An 11746-nucleotide genomic window follows, 5' to 3' on the forward strand; every position below is an offset into this window, starting at 1 on the left:
CTAGAATTTTGCCCAATTCCCATATATTCGTGTGCTCTAGCCCACACCTTCCGAGTGGGTCCGGGCCCCCCGGACCTCGATCGCCTAAAATTTATTTGGGCCATCAAATACGACCGAAGAATCCATAGTCACCGCCCCACCATGACCGTTCCTCGTTGTTTTGCTTTTTACGACCAAAAAAAAATAGAATTCCGCCCGATTCCCATATTTTCGTGTGCTCTAGCCCACGCCTTCCGAGTGGGCCCTGGTCCCCCGAAATCAGATTTCCTAACATTTTTCCAAGCTATCAAATATGACCTAACGAACTATAGTCACCGCCCTGCCATGGCCATTCCTCGTTGTTTTGAGTTTTACGGCCAAAAAACTAGAATTCCGCTCGATTCCCATATATTCGTGTGCTATAGCCCACGCCTTCCGAGTGGGACCGGGCCCCCCGTACCCTTATCGCCTAAACTTTTTCCGAGCCATCAAATATGACCTAAGGAACCATAGTCACTGCCCAGCCGTGGCCGTTCCTCGTTGTTTTGCATTTTACGGCCAAAAAATTAGAATTTCGCCCGAATCCCTTTTTTTGTGTGCTATAGCCCATGCCTTTCGAGTGGGTCCGGGCCCCTGGACGTCGATCGCCTAAAATTATTCGGGGCCATCAAATACGACCTAAGGAACCATAGTCACTGCCCCTCCATGGCCGTTCCTTGTTGTTTTGCGTTTTACGGCCAAAAAACTAGAATTCTGCCTGATTCCCATATTTTCGCGAGCCATCAAATACGACCTAAGGAACCATATTCACCGCCCCTCCATGACCGTTCCTTGTTGTTTTGCATTTTACGGCCAAAAAACTAGAATTCCGCCCGATTCCCATATTTTTGTGTGTTATAGCCCATGCCTTCCGAGTGGGCCCGAGCCCCCGGACCCCGATCGCGTAAACTTTTTCTGGGACATCCTATACGACCTAAGGTACCATAGTCATCACCCCTCCATGACCTTTCCTCGTTGTTTTGCGTTTTACGACCAAAAAACTAGAATTCCGCCTGATTCCCATATTTTCACGTGCTATAGCCCACGCCTTCCCAGTGGGGAGGGTCCCCCGGACCTGGATCGCCTAAAAATTTTTCGGGCCATAAAATACGACCTAAGGAACCATAGTCACCACCCTGCCCTGACCGTTCCTCGTTTATTGTGTTTTATGTCCAAAAAACTAGAATTTCTCCCGATTCCCATATTTTCGTGTGCTATAGCCCACGCCTTCTGAGTGGGCCCGAGCCTTTTGGACCTGGATCGATAAAAAATTTTCGGGCCATAGAATAAGACCTAAGGAATCATAGTCCCCACCCCTCCATAACCGTTCCTCTTTATTTTGCGTTTTATGACCAAAAAATAAGAATTCCGCCCGATTCCCATATTTTCATGTGCTATAGCCCACGCCTTGCAAGTGGGCCCGGCCCCCCGAACCCCGATCGCCTAAAAGCTTTTTGGGCCATGAAATACGACCTAAGGAACCATAGTAACCACCATTACATGACCGTTCCTCGTGTTTTTGTGTTTTATGGCCACAAAACTAGAATTTCGCCGAATTCCAATATTTTCGTGTGCTATAGCCCATGCCTTCCGAGTGGGCCCGGCCCCGCCGAATTCGGATCGCCCAAAAGTTTTTCGGGCCATAGAATATGACTTAAGGAACCATAGTCACCCCTCCATGAACATTCCTCATTGTTTTTCATTTTATGGCCAAAAAACTCGAATTCCGCCCGATTCCCATATTTTCATGAGCTATAGCTCACGCCTTCCTAGTGGGCCCAGCCCATCAGACCCCCGATCGCCTAAAAAATTTTCGGGCCATGAAATACGACCCAAGGAACCGTAGTTACCGCCCTGCCATGACCGTTCTTCGTCTTTTTGCGTTTTACGGCTAAAAAACTAGAATTCTGCGTGATTCCCATATTTTTGTTTACTATAGCCCACGCCTTCCGAGTGCCGCCCCCCCCGGACCCGGATCGCCTAAAAAATTTTCGGGCCGTAGAATACGACCTAAGGAACCATAGTCACCTCCCCTCCATGATCGTTCCTCATGTTTTTGCGTTTTACGGCAAAAGAACTAGAATTCCGCCCTATTCCCATATTTTCATGAGCTATAGCCCACGCCTTCCTAGTGGGCCCGGCCCATCAGACCCCCGATCGCCTAAAAATTTTTTGGGCCATGAAATACGACCCAAGGAACCGTAGTTACCGCCCTGCCATGACCGTTCTTCGTCTTTTTGCGTTTTACGGCTAAAAAACTAGAATTCTGCGTGATTCCCATATTTTTATTTACTATAGCCCACGCCTTCCGAGTGCCCCCCCCCCCCCCCGGGACCCGGATCGCCTAAAAAATTTTTGGGCCGTAGAATACGACCTAAGGAACCATAGTCACCTCCCCTCCATGATCGTTCCTCATGTTTTTGCGTTTTACGGCAAAAGAACTAGAATTCCGCCCTATTCCCATATTTTCATGTGCTATAGCCCACGCCATCCTAGTAGGCCGGCCCCCCCGGACTCGGATCGCCTAAAAATTTTTTGGGCCATCAAATACGACCTAAAGAACCATAGTCACCGCCCCGCCATGACCATTCCTCGTTGTTTTGTGTTTAACGGCCAAAAAACTAGAATTTTGCATGATTTCAATATTTTCGTGTGCTATAGGCCACGCCTCCGAGTGGGCCCGGACCACCCGGACCCGGATCACCTAAAAATTTTTCGGGCCATAGAATACGAACTAAGGAACCATAGTCACCGCCCCTCCATGATCGTTCCTCATGTTTTTGCGTTTTACGGCAAAAGAATTAGAATTCCACCCGATTCCAATATTTTCATGTGCTATAGCCCACGCCATCCTAGTGGGCCGGCCCCCCAGAACTCGGATCGCCTAAAAATTTTTCGGGCCATCAAATACGACCTAAAGAACCATAGTCACCGCCCCGCCATGACCGTTCCTCGTTGTTTTGTGTTTTACGGCCAAAAAACTAGATTTTTGCATGATTTCAATTTTTTCGTGTGCTATAGCCCATGCCTTCCGAGTGGGCCCGGCCCCACCGGATTCGGATCGCCTAAAACTTTTTCGAGCCATAGAATATGACTTAAGGAACCATAGTCACCCCTCAATGAACATTCCTCATTGTTTTGCGTTTTACGGCCAAAAAACTAGAATTCCGCCCGATTCCCATATTTTCGTGTGCTATAGCCCTCGCCTTCCGAGTGGGCCCGGCCCCCCAGACCCAGATCGCCAAACAATTTTCCGGACCATCAAATATGACCTACGAACTAGAATTTCGCCCGATTCTCATATTTTTTGGGTGCTATACACACGCCTTCCGAGTGGGCCCGGCCCCCTAGACCCGGATCGCCAAAAAACTTTCGGGGCCATCAAATACGGCCTAACGAACCATAGTCACCGCCCTGCCATCACCGTTCCTCGTTGTTTTGCGTTTTACGGCCAAAAACTTGAATTTTGCCTGATTACCATATTTTCGTGTGCTATAGCACACGTCTTCCGAGTGGGCCCTAGCCCCCGGACCCGGATCGCCTAAAAGTTTTCGGACCATAGAATACGATCTATGGAACCATAGTCACCGCCCCGCCATGATCGTTCCTCATTTTTTTGCATTTTATAGCCAAAAAACAAGACTTCCGCCCGATTCCCATATTTTCGTGTGCTATTGCCCACGCCTTCTGAGTGGGCCCGGGCCCCCAGTACCCGGATCGCCTAAAAAATTTTCGGGCCATAGAATATGTCCTAAGTAATCAGAGTCACTGCCCCGCCATGACCGTTCCTTGTTTATTTGCATATTACGGCCAATAAACTAGAAGTCCGCCTGATTCCCATATTATCGTGTGCTATAGCCCGCACCTTCCGAGTGGGCCTGGGCCCCCATGACCCGGATAGCCTAAAAAAATTTTTGGGACATAGAATTCGTGCTAAGGAATCATAGTCACTACCCTGCCATGACCGTTCCTCATTTTTTTGCGTTTTACGGCCAAAAAACTAGAATTCCGCATGATTCCCATATTTTCGTGTGCCATAGTCCACGCCTTTCGAGTGGGCCCCCTGACCCGGATCTCCTAAAAGTTTTCCGGGCCATCAAATACGACCTCAGGAACCATTGTCACCGCCCCGCCATGAGCGTTCCTCATTTTTTGCATTATACGGCTAAAAAAATTAGAATTCTGCCCGATTCCCATATTTTCGTGTGCTATAGCCCACGCCTTCCAAGTGGGCCGGGCCCCCCAAACTTGGATCGCCTAAAATTTTTCCAGGCCATCAAATACAACCTAAGGAACCATAGTCGCCGCCCCACTATGACCGTTCCTAAATATTTTGCGTTTTATGGCCAAAAAACTAGAATTCCGCCCGATTCCCATATTTGCGTGTGCTATAGCCCACGCCTTCCGAGTGGGCACGGGCCCCCCGGACCCGGATCACGTAAAATATTTTCGGGCCATAGAATATGACCTAAGGAACCATAGTCACCGCCCCTCCATGATCGTTCCTCATTTTTTTTGATTTACGGCAAAAGAACTAGAATTCCGCCCGATTCCCATATTTTAATGTGCTATAGCCCACGCCTTCTGAGTGGGTCCGAGCCCCCGGACCCGGATCGCATAAAAGTCTTTTGGGCCATAGAATATGACCTAAGTAACCATAGTCGCCGCCCAGCCATGACTGCTCCTCATTATTTTCCGTTTTACGTCCAAAAAACTAGAATTCCTCCCAATTCCCATAATTTCGTGTGCTATAGCCCACGCCTTCCGAGTGGGCTCGAACCCCCATGACCCAGATAGCCTAAAATATTTTTTGAGACATAGAATTCAAGCTAAGGAATCATAGTCACTACCCTGCGACAACCGTTCCTCATTTTTTTGCGTTTTACGGCCAAAAAACTAGAATTCCGCATGATTCCCATATTTTCGTGTGACATAGTCCACGCCTTCCGAGTGGGCCCGGACCTCGATCACCTAAAAAATTTTCGGGTCATCAAATACGACCTAAGGAACCATAGTCACCACTATGCCATGACTGTTCCTCGTTGCTTTGCATTTTACGGCCAAAAAACTAGAATTCCTCTTGATTCCCATATTTCCTGTGCTATAGCCCACGCCTTCCTAGTGGGCCGGCCCCCCCGGACTCGGATCGCCTAAAATTTTTCTGGACCATCAAATACGACCTAAAGAACCATAGTCACCGCCCTGCCATGACCGTTCCTCTTTGTTTTGTGTTTTATGGCCAAAAAACTAGAATTTTGCATTATTTCAATATTTTCGTGTGCCCACGCCTTCCGAGTGGGCCCGGGCCGCCCGGACCCAGATTGCCTAAAAAATTTTCGGGCCGTAGAATACGACCTAAGGAACCATAGTCACCACCTCGCCATGACCGTTCCTCATTTTTTTTGCATTTTACGGCCAAAAAACTAGAATTCCGCCTCATTCCCATATTTTCGTGTGCTATAGCACACGCCTTCCGAGTGGGCCGATTCCCTAGACCCGGATCGCCTAAAAATTTTCCGAGCCATCAGATATGACCTAAGGAACCATAGTCACCTGCCCCCCATGATTGTTCCTCGTTTTTTGCATTTTACGGCCAAAACTAGAATTCCGCCCAATTTCCATATTTTCGTGTGCTATAGCACCCCTTCTGAGTGGGCCCGACCCCCCAGACCCGGATCGCCAAAAATTTTTCCGGACATCAAATACGACCTAACGAACTATAGTCACCGCCCTGCCATGACCGTTCCTCGTTATTTATCGTTTTACAGCCAAAAAACTACAATTTCGCCCGATTTCCATATTTTCGTGTGCTATAGCCCACGCCTTCCGAGTGGGCCCGCCCCCAGACCCGGATCGCCTAAAAGTTTTCGGGCCATAGAATATGATCTAAGGAACCATAGTCACTGCCCCGCCATGATCGTTCCTCATTTTTTTGCGTTTTACAGCCAAATAACAAGACTTCCGCCCGATTCCTATATTTTCGTGTGCTATTGCCCACGCCTTCTGAGTGGGCCCGGGCCCCCCGTACCTGGATCGCCTAAAATTATTTCGGACCATAGAATATGTCCTAAGTAATCATAGACACCGCCCTGCCATGACCAATCCTCGTTTATTTGCATATTACGGCCAATAACTAGAAGTCCTCTTGATTCCCATATTATCGTGTGCTATAGCCCGCACCTTCAAAGTGGGCCCGGGGACCCCTGACCCGGATCTCCTAAAAATTTTCTGGGCATTCAAATTCGACATCAGGAACCATTGTCACCGCCCCGCCATGAGCGTTCCTCGTTTTTTGCATTACACGGCTAAAAAATTAAAATTCCGCCCGATTTCCATATTTTCGTGTGCTATAGCCCACGCCTTCCGAGTGGGCCGGGCCCCCCGAACTTGGATCGCCTAAAATTTTTTCGGGCCATCAAATATGACCTAAGGAACCATAGTCGCCGCCCCACTATAACCGTTCCTAAATATTTTGCGTTTTACGGCCAAAAAACTAGAATTCCGCCCGATTTCCATATCTGCGTGTGCAATAGCCCACGCCTTCCGAGTGGGCACGGGCCCCCCGGACCCGGATCACGTAAAATATTTTTGTGCCATAGAATATGACCTAAGGAACCATAGTCACCGCCCCTCCATGATCGTTCCTCATTTTTTCGTTTTATGGCAAAAGAACTAGAATTCCGCCCGATTCCCATATTTTCATGTGCTATAGCCCACGCCTTCCTAGTCGGCCGGCCCCCCCGGACTCGGATCGCCTAAATTTTTTTTGGGCCATAGAATACGACCTAAGTAACCATAGTCGCCGCCCGGCCATGACCGTTCCTCGTTGTTTTGCGTTTTACGTCCAAAAAACTAGAATTCCTCCCGATTCCCATATTTTCTGTGTGCTATAGCCCATGCCTTCCGAGTGGGCCCGAACCCCCATGACCCGGATAGCCTAAAATATTTTTCGGGACATAGAATTCGAGCTAAGGAATCATAGTCACTACCCTGCCATGACCGTTCCTCATTTTTTTTGCCTTTTATGGCCAAAAAACTAGAATTCCGCATGATTCCCATATTTTCGTGTGCCATAGTCCACGCCTTCCGAGTGGGCCCGGACCTCGATCACCTAAAAAATTTTTGGGCCATCAAATACGACCTAAGGAACCATAGTCACCGCCATGCCATGACTGTTCCTCGTTGCTTTGCATTTTACGGCCAAAAAACTAGAATTCCTCTTGATTCCTATATTTCTTGTGCTATAGCCCACGCCTTCCTAGTGGGCCGGCACCCCCGGACTCGGATCACCTAAAATTTTTTCGGACCATCAAATACGACCTAAAGAACCATAGTCACCACCCCTCCATGACTGTTCCTCATTGTTTTGTGTTTTACGGCCAAAAAACTAGAATTTTGCATTATTTCAATATTTTCGTGTGCCCACGCCTTCCGAGTGGGCCCGGGCCGCCCGGACCCAGATTGCCTAAAAATTTTTTGGGGCATAGAATACGACCTAAGGAACCATAGTCACCGCCTCGCCATGACCGTTCCTCATTTTTTTGCATTTTACGGCCAAAAAACTAGAATTCCACCTGATTCCCATATTTTCGTGTGCTATAGCCCACGCCTTCCGAGTGGGCCCGACTCCCCAGACCCGGATTGCCTAAAAAGTTTTCGGGCCATCCGATATGACCTAAGGAACCGTAGTCACCGGCCCCCTATGATCGTTCCTCGTGTTTTGCTTTTTACGGCCAAAAAACTAAAATTCCGCCCGATTCCCATATTTTTGTGTGCTATAGTCCACGCCTTCCTAGTGGGCCGGGACTTTGGACTCGGATTGCCTAAAATTTTTATGGGCCTAAAGAAAAATAGTCACTACCCTGCCATCACCGTTCCACATTGTTTTTGTGTTTTACAGCCAAAAAACTAGAATTCCGCCCGATTCACATATTTTCGTGTGCTATTGCCCACGCCTTACGAGTAGGCCCGGGCCCCCCGGATCCCGATCGCCTAAAAAATTTTCGGGCCATCAAATATGACATAAGGTACCATAGTCACCGCCCTACCATGACTGTTCCTCGTTGTTTTGCGTTTTACGGCTAAAAAACTAGAATTCCTCAAGATTCCCATATTTTCGTGTGCTAGCCCACGCCTTCCGAGTGGGCCCTGGCCCGCCGAACCCGGATAGCCTAAAATGTTTTCGAGCCATCAAATATGACCTAAGGAACCATAGTCGCGGCCCCGCCATGACCGTTCCTCGTTTCTTTGTGTTTTACGGCCAAAAAAATAAAATTTCGCCCGCTTCCCATATTTTCGTGTGCTATAGCCCATCCCTTCCGTGTGGGCCCAGACCTCGATCGCCTAAAATATTTTCGGGCCTTCCAAAACTACCTAAGGAACCATAGTCACTGCCCTTCCATGACTGTTCGTCATTATTTTGCGTTTTATAGCTAAAAAACTAGAATTCCGCCAAATTACGATATTTTCGTGTGCCACCTTCCGAGTGGGTCGGGCCCCTCCGGACCTGGATCACCTTTAATTTTTCCGGGCCATCAAATATGACCTAAGGAACCATAGTTACCGCCCCTCCATTTCCGTTCCTCGATGTTTTGCGTTTTACGGCCAAAAAACTAGAATTCTGCCCGATTCCCATATTTTCGTGTGCTATAGCACGCCTTCCGAGTAGGCCCGGGCCCCCGAGACCCGGATCGCCTAAAATGTTTTCGGGCCATAGAATACGACCTAAGGAACCATAGTCACCACCCCGCCATGACCGTTCGTCATTTTTTTGCGTTTTACGGCCAAAAAACTAGAATTCCGCCCAATACCCATATTTTCGTGTGTTATAGCCCACGCCTTCCGAGTGGGCCCAGCCCCCCAGACCCGAATCGCCTAAAATTTTTTCGGGCCATCATATATGACCTATGGAACCATAGTCACCGCACCGCTATGAGTGTTCCTCATTTTTTGCTTTTTACGGCCAAAAACTAGAATTTCGCATAATTCCCTTTTTTCATGTGCCATAGTCCACGCCTTCCGAGTGGGCCGGGGCCCCCGAACTCGGATCGCCTAAAATTTTTTCGGGCCATCCAATACGACCTAAAGAACCATAGTCATCGCCCCGCCATGACCGTTCCTCATTTTTTTGCGTTTACGGCCAAAAAACTAGAATTTCGTCCAATTCCTATATTTTCGTGTGCAATAGCACGCCTTCCGAGTGGGCCCAGCCCCCCAGACCCGAATCGCCTAAACTTTTTTCGGGCCATCATATACGACCTATGGAACCATAGTCACTGCACCGCTATGAGTGTTCCTCATTTTTTGCCTTTTACGGCCAAAAACTAGAATTCCGCATAATTCCCTTTTTTCATGTGCCATAGTCCACGCCTTCCGAGTGGGCCGGGGCCCCCGAACTCGGATCGCCTAAATTTTTTTTGGGCCATCCAATACGACCTAAAGAACCATAGTCATCGCCCCGCCATGATCGTTCCTCATTTTTTTGCGTTTTACGGCCAAAAAACTAGAATTTCGTCCAATTCCTATATTTTCGTGTGCTATAGCACGCCTTCCAAGTGGGCCCGGGATCCCCGAACCCGGATTGCCTAAAAATTTTCGGGCCATAGCCTACAACCTAAGGAACCATAGTCACCGCCCTGCCATGGCCGTTCCTCATTTTTTTGCATTTTACGGCGAAAAAACTAGAATTCCGCCTAATTCCCATGTTTTCGTGTGCTATAGCCCACGCCTTCCGAGTGGGTCTGGACCCCCGGACCCCGATCGCCTAAAATTTTTTCGGACCATCCAATATGACCTATAGCACCATAGTCATCACCCCGCCATAACCGTTACTCATTGTTTTGCGTTTAACGACCAAAAACCTAGAATTCCGCCCGTTTCCCATATTTTCGTGTGTCGCCTTCCGAGTGGGCCCAGCCCCCAGGACCCGGATTGCCTAAAAATTTTCTGGTCTATCAAATATGACCTAAGGAACCATAGTCACCACCCCGCCATGATTGTTCATCATTTTTTATGTTTTACGGCCAAAAAACTAGAATTCCGCACGATTCCCATATTTTCGAGTGCAATAGCCCACGCCTTCCGAGTCGGCCCGGCCCACCAGACCCGAATCGCTTAAAAAAAATTCGGGCTTTCAGATACGACCTATGGAACCATAGTCACCGCCCTCCTTGACCGTTCCTCGATTTTTTGCTTATTACAGCCAAAAAACTAGAATTCCGTCCGATTCCCATATTTGCGTGTACTATAGCCACGCCTTCCGAGTGGGCTCGGCCCCCCAGACCTGGATCGCCTAAAAATTTTCCGGGCCATCAGATACTACCTATGGAACCATAGTCACCGAACCACCATGAGCGTTCCTCATTTTTTGCATTTTACGGCCAAAATACTAGAATTCCGCCCGATTCCCTTATTTTCGTGTGCTATAGGACGCCTTTAGAGAGGGCCCGGACCCCCGGACCTGGATTTCCTAAAAAATTTTTGGTCTATCAAATATGACCTAAGGAACCATAGTCGCCGCCCCGCCATGATCGTTCATCATTTTTTATGTTTTACGGCTAAAAAACTAGAATTCCGCCCGATTCCCATATTTTTGTGTGCTATAGCACGCCTTTCGAGTGGGCCCGGCCCCCAGACACGGATCGCCTAAAAATTTTCCGGTCTGTCAAATATGACCTAAGGAACCATAGACACCGTCCCGCTATGATCGTTCGTCATTTTATACGTTTTACGGCCAAAAAACTAGAATTCCGCCTAATTCCCATATTTTCGTGTGCTACCACGTCTTCCGAGAGGGCCCGGCCCCCAGACCTGGATCGCCTAAAATTTTTCTGAGCCATTAGATATGACCGATGGAACCATATTCATCACCCCGCCATGACTGTGCCTCAGTGTTTTGCGTTTTACGGCCAAAAAACTAGAATTCCGCCCGATTCCCATATTTTCGTGTGTTATAGACCACGCCTTCCGAGTGGGCCTGGCCCCACCGGACCCCAATAACCTAAAAAGATTTCGTGCCATGAAATACGACCTAAGGAACCATAGTTACCGCCCTGCCATGACCGTTCCTCGTGGTTTTGCATTTTACGGCCAAAAAACTAGAATTCCCCCAGATTCCCATATTTTCGTTTGCTAGCCCACGCCTTCCGAGGGGCCCCGGCCCCCCAGACCTGGATCGCCTAAAACTTTTTATGGCCATAGAATTCGAGCTAAGGAACCATAGTTACCGCCTCGCCATGACCGTTCCTCGTTGTTTTGAGTTTTACGGCAAAAAAACTAGAATTCTGCCCGATTCCCATATTTTCGTGTGCTATAGCCCACGCCTTCCGAGTGGGCATGGGCCCCCCAGACCCGGATTGCCTAAAATGTTTTCGGGCCATAGAATACGACCTAAGGATCCATAGTCACCGCCCTGCCATGACCGTTCCTCATTTGTTTGCGTTTTACGGCCAAAGAACTAGAATTCTGCCCGATTTCCATATTTTCGTGTGCTATAGCCCACGCCTTCCGAGTGGGCCCGGCCCCCAAGACCCGGATCGCCTAAAAAAATTTTGGGCCATTAGATACGACCTATGGAACCATAGTCACCGCACCGCCATGAGCGTTCCTCATTTTTTGCGTTTTACGGCCAAAAAACTAGAATTTCGCATGATTCCCATATTTTCGTGCGCTATAGTCCACGCCTTCCGAGTGTGCCGGGGACCCCAGATTCGGATCGCCTAAAATTTTT

Source organism: Nicotiana tomentosiformis, chromosome 6 (genome assembly GCF_000390325.3).
Source record: "Nicotiana tomentosiformis chromosome 6, ASM39032v3, whole genome shotgun sequence".
Lineage (NCBI taxonomy): Eukaryota > Viridiplantae > Streptophyta > Magnoliopsida > Solanales > Solanaceae > Nicotiana > Nicotiana tomentosiformis.